The sequence below is a fragment of the Suncus etruscus genome, chromosome 20 (genome assembly GCF_024139225.1).
Source record: "Suncus etruscus isolate mSunEtr1 chromosome 20, mSunEtr1.pri.cur, whole genome shotgun sequence".
Taxonomy (NCBI): Eukaryota; Metazoa; Chordata; class Mammalia; order Eulipotyphla; family Soricidae; genus Suncus; species Suncus etruscus.
Window position 1 is genome coordinate 33,130,680 of NC_064867.1, and position 10,842 is coordinate 33,141,521.

A 10,842-nucleotide genomic window follows, 5' to 3' on the forward strand; every position below is an offset into this window, starting at 1 on the left:
TCTCTCCCTCATCTCTTCCTTCTCTTGCTCTGAGGTTGGCAGTGAAGGGCTCATCACGACAGTTTTATGCTACTCTAAACTGCCCACAAGGTCATGATTCTTCAGATCTCTGATCTTTCTAGACACCTTCCCTGAGTGGTGCACTGGTGAAGTTTTTTGGTTTATAGAAATCATGGAAACAAGACCAAAACTAGCTTTGTAAAGTTAGCATGGAATGAAAATAATCAGAAGCAGAAGAGAGGCCAGAGAGATAGCACAGCCAATTTAGGACGTTTAGGTGGTTCGATTCCTGGCATCCTATAGGGTCCCCCAAGCCTGCCAGTAGCAATTTCTGAGTGCAGAGCCAGGAGTAACCCCTGAAGGTGGCTGGGTGTGACCCAAAAACCAAAATAATAATAATAATAATAATAATAATAAAGCAAAAGAAATCCACTTGAACCATCCAAAGCCTTTGATCCCCATGAGCTGGCCTTCCCTACTGACTCCTCTCAAAAGAGAATCCACTGAGAAAGTTCTGGACAGGCAAGTGGGTAATTGGGCAGGCATCTGAGTAACAGAGAGGGCTTTTAGAGGAACTTCCTATGGCCCTCCGGATCCCAGGGAGAGCCAGAGCCCTTGTCCTTGGCTTCCTCAGGCCTTCCAAGACCTTGACGTCTGGCGTGGGCTTTGCAGCAGTATATTCCAGGCATATCCAGCTGGGATCAGGCCGACAACCCAGTCCCGATCTCTCTCACATAGCTGGATACCTCACTCTGTCATGGCTTATTAAATTATGCTGGAGGAAACTCTCTGTGAATTAACCCCACACAGGTCGTTATCTACTTTTTCACAAACTCCCTACTAATACACAGGTGACTTGCCTGGCAATATTGACTTTTCAAGCTCTTGAAAGGCTTTTCTTTTGCCCAAGGGCCACACCCAGTAGTCTAGCTCAGCGATCACTCCTGGCAGTCTTGGGGAGATATACATGTAGGGTGCCAGATTAAACCCCAATCAGCTGAGTGCAAGGTTAGCAGCACCTTCCCTGTTGACCTATATTACTGGTCACTACTGAAAGATGTTTTATGGTTTGTTACAGGGCTTGTTAACTTGCTAGAGTTCTTGTTTCTGTTTTTGTTTTTATACGAAGCTCAATGATCATTCAGTCTTTTGGGTGGTAATAATTGGTTATTAGTTTCCTTTTTAATCTCTAGGTCTCATTATAAAATGAATATGCTTCTGAAAAACATACACGAAGGACTACAAGTTACACTCTAAAATATATTAAGAAGAGAACGTTATCCAAATAAGCCCTCTCGGCACTTTCGCAATGCCATATAGACAGTTGAAAATAAGTCAAATGCATTCACGGCATCCACAGGAGGACCTCAAAGTGGTATCAATCAATAGAAAAAAAAATGATTTAGGCCGAGTTTTGAAGATATCAGGAAATGCAAAAGATCTAGATTTACTCGAAGCATGATGAAATATTTCCAGAAACATTTTTTTAAGAATCACACCACCCAGTGTTATCTTGAGTTAATTCTTAATCATCCCAAAATAGAGAACTGTACAAGTTCTTTAAAATCACAGCTCAGATTAATTTAGTTGTATTTCAGAGCCAGAGAGGTAGTACAGCAGACTGGGAGCTTGCCTAGTAAGTGACCGACCCGGGTTTGATCCCATGAGTCTGCTAGGAATGATCCCTGAGCACAGAGCTAAGAGTATGCTAGAAAAGTGTTGGGTGTGGCACAACAACTAACCAAACAAATAAACAAACTTAGTGGTCGCTTTATCTTGGAAGAAACTTATGTATATATTTAGGTTACACAGGTTTGCTGATAAAAATCTTAAAATTATACCAAAAAGCATAGCATAATAACCAGAGTCCTTTTCCCGATTCACAGATAAAGAAATGGAGAATTCAAAAAGGAAAAATGATCTGCCACACCCAGCTAGTTGAAATAGTTAAAAATATGTAAATATTTATATTCCGAGTTAAAGAATAACAGAAAATATTTAATATGAATGTCCACCAAAGAAAATGTCAAGAATACACAGACTTATTTTAAAAATAACTAAAGTATATGCAGTTATCAGGGAGAGTAGTTATAATAACTGCAAGTTTCTCCCAATATAATATTATATTTGAGCCAATTTCCTAAGCTAATAAAATTTAGAAGATGACATTTTTATTCCATAAACTTGAAAATAAATCCCACGTAACTCCTCCAACTCTACCCACTTCGATTTTGTGATCAGACATCAATGATTAATAAGAATCTCCAAAAAGATTTCAAATCATCTTCACATTAACAAATTCTCATAAATGGTCAAAATTAATCACAACAAGAATGGGTGGAGTGGGGGGGGGTCCCCACAGCACAAGGGGCTGTTTAAAGATCTAACGTGTGTATTTGCGGTCGGTTTGGCTCAAAGGGCCTTTGTAAGCATTTAAATCACAGAAGTTTTTGTTGCTTTTAGGCCTTAAGAGGGAGAAAGGAACAGCGAAGCAGTCAACCACCCTGACATGGAGAGACCCAAATCTGGGAGAAAAAAAATAAGAAATTCACCCTGGCAGTTTTTAAGGTGAGCAGACGGGTACAGATGTGGACATTTGTAGATTTGTGACTTAAGCCAAGATTTCATAACTAATCATGAGCACCCCCTCTCCAATAAAAGCACAACTGATATTAAAAAATAAAATCCTATGACCCAAGTCTTTTTCTAGTATACAGCATGCCTTCAATGTATACACAATTTTTAAGGTCTAGTGGTAGTGGATTCAGCAGAGCAATCATAAAACGGAATAATTACATTTTCTGTGCACCCTACGGGGTAGAGATCAATGCTACGAAAGAAGGAAAGTTTAGAAGAGGACAGAGAAATCCTGTCTGGTCTTATAACAGGTTTTCACCTCTTCAAGAAAGGTGCCTGCTCTTAATGACCATTTGACGTTTTGGTACTAAGACATAACACATTGTCACTGCTTTTGTATGTTCTCATGAGCGGCCTTTCGTACGTAGAACCATCTTGAGCAAATGAAGGTTAGCCAAACCCTCGTTTTCAGGTAAGTACAGAAGAGAAAAAAAAATACTTGTTTATAGTTCATAATTTATTAATTATCCATGACTAATTGCTAACTCATATTTCTAAAGATTAAACTTTTCTACTATATAATTTCTAAATGTGATAGAAAAGTTGCAATTCATAACTCAAAAAAGGAAAATGTGTAATTTTTTAAAAAAATATATAGTTCCAAAATATACAAAGAAATGAACATAAAGGGAATTGGGGCCTTCCATGAGAAAAGTGTACTTAATTATGAAAAAATACCCCAAATCGCAAAACTGCTTCTCTGTTTAATAGGAACATGATGCTGGTGGGCCTCTTTATTTTCTTTTTAAGAAGAAATTCTATGAAGTTTAAAGGAATGGGCAAACAAGATGCGTCCTGAATTTCAGCTTGGATTTCTCTAAACCTTTCTATATAAACCTTTCTCTAAACCTTTCACTGATGTCGCTGTTTAACAGTTGTTGAAAAAAAAATGTACCAAAAGATAGAGTTTTGCTTAAAAATGAAATCACTGGGTCTTTTTTTCCCTTCACCTATAATGCGAAAGACTGCTGGTTGCTCGTTTTATTTCAAGATCTTTTCATAAATCAGCAAGTGAAGCAACACATATCAAGTCATTTAAATAAGAGAGAAAAAATGTATAGAGTACATGCTAAGGTTAAAAAATGGTGATTAAAATTTTTTTTTGCATTTTTGAGAATAGTACAGTACTGTATGAATCTTGGAGTGAATCTAACTAAAACCAAACATCCAATAGGGTCTTGGGAAATACTTCATATGAAGCATAACTGGTAGCATCTCCAGATGTTTTCTGTAAAACCTGCACAACAGTGGAAGGTATTTCTCTCCTGGAAGCACCACTTGCTGTCCCTATGACGCGAAAGGATTCAGCAAAACCCTAGAATCAGGTTGGTTCTGTTTTCTATCAGCAACCATCACTTAATCATAGACAGCAAGACTGCCCCCCCCCCCCACACACAGCTGGGCAGTGTCAGCGATGAACCCGGGGCCCTTTAAAGAGAAAGTTAACCATCTTTCTCCTTCCCCAATAACTCCAGGGCGATTAGCTTCATGGATGATCACCAAAGCAACCCACGCGGAGACGTGAAAGCAAACGCACACCGGTTCCTACAGTTCAGTTTGCTCATCCAACCTTGGTGGGTGTTTTCATGAGCCTTTTTTTTTTTTTTTTTTATCAATGACATGTGTGCCCCAGGGAGAAGAAAAACCAATTTCTTCCATCTCTGTCTACTTCAGACTTTATTTCTTTCTCCTAAAAAATAAATAATAATAATTGACACCCTTTCCTTTCCCAACTTTTGGATCCCTAAACCCCAGAGAAGGTGTTTCTTTCAGGAGACGGGGGAATTAAAAAAAAAATCATAATCAGGCAAGAATAACACCATCATCATTTTTGCCAAGTTTTGCAAAGTTGCGACGCAAAGGCCATGGATGGATGGATCAGCGCGAGCCCACTCACCTGGGTGATGGGAGTGGAGGAGGACAGAGAGGGTGGGAACGCAGCAACCCGGCTCCACCGCAGAGGTAAAGGCCCCTTTTTCACCTCACCACTGACCTTATATAAAAAAGCAGCGGCGAGGTTACTCCCAGTTTCTGCCTCCTTACCTTAAGCTCCTCCCCAAAGACAAAAGCAAAAGGAAGAAAAAAAAAAAAAGCCAAATCCACACCCACCTCGTCCGCCCTCCCAAACCTCTCCACCGACCGACCCCTTTTACGCAGTGGATGGACACGTGTGGGCACCCAGCTCAGGAGACCACTCCCGAACGAGGGTTCCTCCTTAGGGTGTCCCTGTCAGGGGCGGCCACCCGGGGACTCCCCCAAACCGACGGCGACCTCTTGGGGTGCTGGAGACGCGCGGGAAGGCGTGCGCAACGCACCCCAAGTTTTTTTTTGGAGAGGTCGCGGGCGCGCAGAGACTCTCTCTCCGGGACCGCAGAACCCCCATTCCGGCTTCATTCCAGAGACTTTAGGGGTTCACTTAGAGGAGTCCTAACTGCATGAGCTGGATCCAGGGGAGCAGGAAAGTATCTCATTTTGCTCCCCTCCGGAGCGCGCGCGTCTCTGCCAAGCGTGCGCCCTGGGGACGCGGCTGGCACCCACCATGACCCTGATCTCAGCAGCCTCGACTCCCTCGGACCCGGTCTTACCTAGCCAAAGCTGAGGAGGACGTGCCCCCCGAGCACTCCGGAGCACCCCGGAGCACCTCACTCTGCGCGCACCCTGAGCCACCCTGACCTGCTGCTGCTCGGTGTCCGGGTGTCTGGGTGGCTCGCGCGCGGGGCAGGGGCAGCTCACGGAGAGGGGTGTCCAGGGGTGGCACACAGTAGTAGGGCCAGCCGGTGCTCGGTGCTCGGTGCTCAGCCTCTCCGCTTTCCAAACACCGCCGCTGGGAGGCGACCCAAGTTGGGCAGCTTGACTAGGATGGGTGGGTGGTGGGTGCCCAAGCCATGCGCTCGCCCTTTGCACCCAAACCCGGGTCAATCAATGACTTAAAAAAAAAAAAAAAAGAAAAAAACTGAAGTTCGAATGCCTTTGGTTTCAGTTGGGGCGCCGACCGTCCCCACCCCACTCTTTCTCGGGGTGCGCTCTGCACATCTGGCCAGGGCGCGCGCTTTAAGTCCAGGGCGCAGACGCTGCGGCTCCAGCCTGGAAGGCGTTTCTCCAGCGCCTTCAGGAAGAGAATTGCTCGCTCGCATGCGTTCTTGGGCAGCCTTGCGGGGACACCAGGACCCTGATCTCGCCTTGGGGTGTGACGCGAGTGGGACGTGGACACGCGGGGCATTAGGGGAAGAGAAGGTCTCAGGTTTTCCAGTTGGAGAAAGAGGTTTGGGGTCTATGACCCTCGGGATAGTGTCCACTGTGGCACTGTGGGCAGCTGCTTTCCTGCTGTCCTGGGCACCATTGCCAGCCTCAAAGGGTTGGCACACACCTCACCTGCCTTGCCTTTATCCTTTCTCCTCCTGTTTTTTTCTTCCTCCTCCTTTACCTTCTTTTCCTCCTTTCCCTCTTTTTCTCCTCCTTTCCTCTTCCTCCTCTTCATTTCCTCTTTCTCCTTTCCTCTTCCTTTCCTTTTCTCTTTTTTCTTTTCTTCCTCTTCCTCCTTTTCCTCTTCCTCCTCCTTTCCTCTTCCTTTTCCTCCTTTCCTACTTTTTTGCTCTTCCTCCTCCTTCCTTTCCTGTTCCTCCTCCTTTCCTTTCCTTTCTTCCTCCTTCTTTTCCTCTTCCTTTCCTCTTCCTCCTGCTTATCATCCTTCTTTTCTCCTCTTCCCTCTTTTCCTCTTCCTCTTCCTCCTCCTTTTCCTCTTTTTCCTCCTCTTTTTCTTCTTTCTCCTTTTCCTCCTCCTCCTTCTTTAGCTCTTCCTTCTCCTCCCTTTCCCTCTTTCTCCTCCTTTTTTGGGTGTGTGTGTGTGGGTTTTTGAGCCACACCGGGTGACGCTCAAGGGTTACTCCTGGCTATGCGCTCAGAAATCACTCCTGGCTCGGAGGACCATATGAGACACTGGGGATTGAACCGAGGTCCATCCTGGGTCAGCCGCGTGCAATGCAAACGCCCTACGTCTGTGCTATCGGTCCAGCCCTATTTCTCTTCCTTTTCCTTTTTCTCTTCCTTCTTTTCATCCTTCTTTTCCTGTTCTTCCTCCTTTTTCTATTCCTCTTCCTCCTCCTTTACCTCCTTCCTCCTCCTTCTTTTTATTTCCTCCTTTTTCTCTTTCTCTTTTCTCTTTCTCTTCCTTCTCTTCCTCTTCCTCCTCTTCTTTCTTTCTCCTTCTTTTCCTCTTCCTCCTCCTTCTCCTCTTTCTCCTTCTTTTCCTTCTCCTTTTCTTCTTCCTCCTCCTTTTTCTCTTCCTCCTGCCCTCTTTCTCCTCCCCCTTCTCTCCTCCATTTCATCTCCTCTTCTTCCGTCTATCTCCCTTCCCTGCCCTCACTTTCTCACAAAGGTAAATCCAGTCTCATGCTCACCCAAAAATTTGTCATCCCAGCTGCAGAGTGTTACCATTCTTTCCACTGGCTCTGACCCAACCCAGATCCTCATTTGGAGCTTGAAGCAAAATTTTGTGAGGCTGAGTATCAGAGGCCAGTGCTTCTTATAAACAAAAAGGGTAGGTGGTGGGAGTAGAAGAGGAGAAGACAGAGATAAAGACAGAAAGACACAGAGAGATAGAAAGAACGGGGGTTAAGCACCCTGAGTGATGGGTGGCGATCCACAGACTTCAGGAACTGAAATCTCATTGGCTATTGGAAACCCCCCCCCAATATCTTTGCCATCACAGAGAGGAGCTACGTGCTTATTTCATGATTGCTATTCCTTGAGGTTTGGGGTCCACATCTGTTTCTGTGCCCAGATGGCACCCGAACTTGTGCCCAGCTATTGAGTTACTTGGTTTTGTTTTTAATAACAGCTTTATGGGACCTTCATGTACAAAAGATGATGTTTAAACACCAAGCACTCTGAATGTACACTTTAGTTTTCAGCTTTTGGTTAGTTAAACCATGACCATAATCTAATTTTAAAACATTTTTGTTCAAAAGAAACCTTTCCAATTAGCAGCGATTTCCTTAAGCTGTCACTAATCCTTTTCAGACTCTCTAGATGTACCTTGTTGGGGTCATTTTATATTAATGGAAACACTTCAATATCTTGTGTGACTGACTTCTTTCACTTTACATAGTGTTTTTCAGATTCGTCTATATTTTGGCATATATTAGCATTCGATTCCTGGGCGGGCCAGAGAGATAGCATAGTGGTAAGGCATTTGCTTTGCAGTTGATTGACCAAAATTTGGTCTCTGGCACCACATAATAGTCCCCTGAGCACAGAACCAGGAGTAAGTGCTGAGAACAACCAGGTAGGGCCTAATAAAGCAAAACCAAAAAAATGTATAGTTACAAATTTATTTCTTTTAATGGCCACATAATATTACACTCTTTCACATTTCATTTATTCCTTGCTGATGAATATGTGGGTTGTTTCCACCTTTTGGCTATTAAAAATAACCAAGCTATGAGCATTTACATATAAGGTTTTGTGTAAGCATATTTCTCTTGGGCATACTAGGTGGATCATAAACTAACCATGTATTTAATTTTTGAAAAATGCTATACTGTTTTCCAAGGCAACCACAACTAACATGCCCACAACAGAGGATTATAATCTCTATGTTGTTTTCAACATTTGTTGTTTGTATCTTAGTTTTTACCAACCTAAGGAGCCTGCAAGTAGTAGTTGATTGTGGCTTGCATTTTCCTAGTGACACATCACATATGCTTCTTTTCATGTGCACATTGTCAAATGTGGATATTCTTCAAAGACAAGTTCAAGTCGTCTTAACAACTTTTGGCACCGGAGCTATGGCACAGTAGTAGAGCGTTTGCCTTGCATGTGACTGATCCAGAATGGATCGCGGTTTAATCCCCCAGCATCCCATATGGTCCCCTAAGCCAGGAGCAATTACTGAGCACATAATCAGGAGTAACCCCTGAGTGTCACCGGGTGTGGTCTCCCCAAAAAATAAAAACAAAAAAACTCCAACTTTTTATTTTAAGTTAAAAGCATTTGTGTGTGTGTGTGTGTATTCTTTATTCAGGACCCTTATGAAATGGACAACTTGTAAACACTCCCTTCCCACCTTTTAAATTGTTTAACTTTATTGATGATGTTATTTGAGGCACATGAGATTTTTGGGGGAGTGGTAGTGCTTGGAGGCACTCTTGGCTTCCTGCTCAGGGATCACTCTAGCAGTACTTGGGGAGGGGGGGGTCATCTTTGGTGCCAAGATCAAACTGGAATCAGCCATATGCAAGGCAAGCACCTTCACCCTTATACTATCTAGCAGAGGCACCTAAATTTTTTATTTTGTTTTGTGTCATTGTGTCATTTTCCATATGAAATGCTCTCAAAAGTATAACACTGGGACAAAGTATATGCTACATTAATTATTCTTATTAAACCACCCTGGAGATGTTTAGGGGGTCACACAGTGTTGAAATTTAACTCAGGGTCCAGTAAATAAAAAACATATTCTACTATTTGAACCACATCCCTGGCCTCCTTTAATTGTAGAAAAAATCTAGTATTTCCTATTTTCTCTTTGGGGGTGTGTGTGTCAGTGCTCAGGGGTTACTCCTGGCTTTACGCTCAGAAATCGCTCCTGGCAGGCTTGGGGGACCATATGAGATGCTGGGATTCGAACCATCGTCCTTCTGCATGCAAGGCAAATGCCCTACCTCCAGGCTATCTCTCCCATCCCCTATTTTCTCTTTTATGTCATAACAATGCCTAACCCAAAGCCATAAAAAACTCCTGAATTTTCTTCAAGGTGTTTATATATTTAGTTACAACTTTTAGGTCTTTAACTCATTTTCAGCTCAACTTTGTATATGGAGTCAGATAAGTTCTACCTGTTTTTGGTGGGAAATAACAAGAATTAAACAATGTGGACTATAGGGAATCCCCCTTATAATGAGTTCATAACTGGGGAAATGGTGGAGAGTTGAAGTGAATACTTCCTAAACTGCTGTCTGTGTTGTTTTTTTTAATGGTGAGTTAAAAAAAAAATCTATGGCCAACAAAATGTGCTAACTGTAAAGAATCAAGTGATCTATTAAACTACAAAACTTGATCTGCTAGTGGGTCATGAAATAAGTAGATCAGAACAAAAAAAATATATATACAGGTATATATGTATTTATTTAAAAGTCTCAAGAAAAAGAAGGAAACCAAACCAATCATAATGCACCTTCCAAATGGAAGTAAAGGTGGCTTTCATCTTTGGTACAGTACCAGGAGTTGGTGTAAAATATGGCTTCTTACTAGGGATCACATTTTAAAATATTGAAAAAATACAGTCTAAATTACAGTTATAGTAGTCCCTTAGACTCACAAACATGGACAGACTTGTTTGTTGTCAGGCCTGCTAAGTCCTGGTCAGAAATCAATAGCCCCTGGTTTCCACTCCACCAAAAAACACTCTGCAGGAAACTACACATCTAGTTTCTAGAGGTAAATCAGGCCTGTGTTCAGTTTCCCCAATCACAAGGTCTCCATCCAAAAATTGATGTTTGGTCCCGTGGCACTTATATTTTTGCAACGAATGTGCTCCGTTGCTTATCACCTTTGAGATTTGAGGACATATTTGCTTTTCTTCCAATTAGGGGAACTTTGTTCATAGGTTTATCATAGCACACTATGTTTATTATATGGGGAAGAAAGTACAAGTTTAGTAGTAGAAGTTGACTGCTCCCCTAAACTGAGTTCCATTGTCTCCCATCTCTTACAATCCCTCGAAACTCCTCAGGCATTTAAGATACAGGTGTTACTTTCAGGGGAAATTTTTGTTTTTGTTTTTTGGGCCACACCCGGTGACACTCAGGGGTTACTCCTGGTCATGCACTCAGAAATTGCTCCTGGCTTGGGGGACCATATGGGACACGGGGGTGGGATGGGGGCATGGGTTCTAATTGTAATCCGTCCTAGGCTAGTGTGCGCAAGGCAGACGCCCTAGGACTTGCACCACCACTCTGGCCCAAGGGGGAAATTTTTTTAACCATAACTCAAAAATCATTTTCTGGAGATTCCGCAAAAGCCAGAGTATTATTGTTAGAGATGCCTACCCATTTTACAGACAGTGCTGAGGGAAGTCATGGAAATACATGTCCAACTGTCCAATCAGTGTCCTTTCTGCATTTTTCTGTGCAATGCAGGTGGCATTTGCCTCACCCCCTTATCTGAGATACTGTTTATCAGCCACTAAACAATATGCGTGCATTC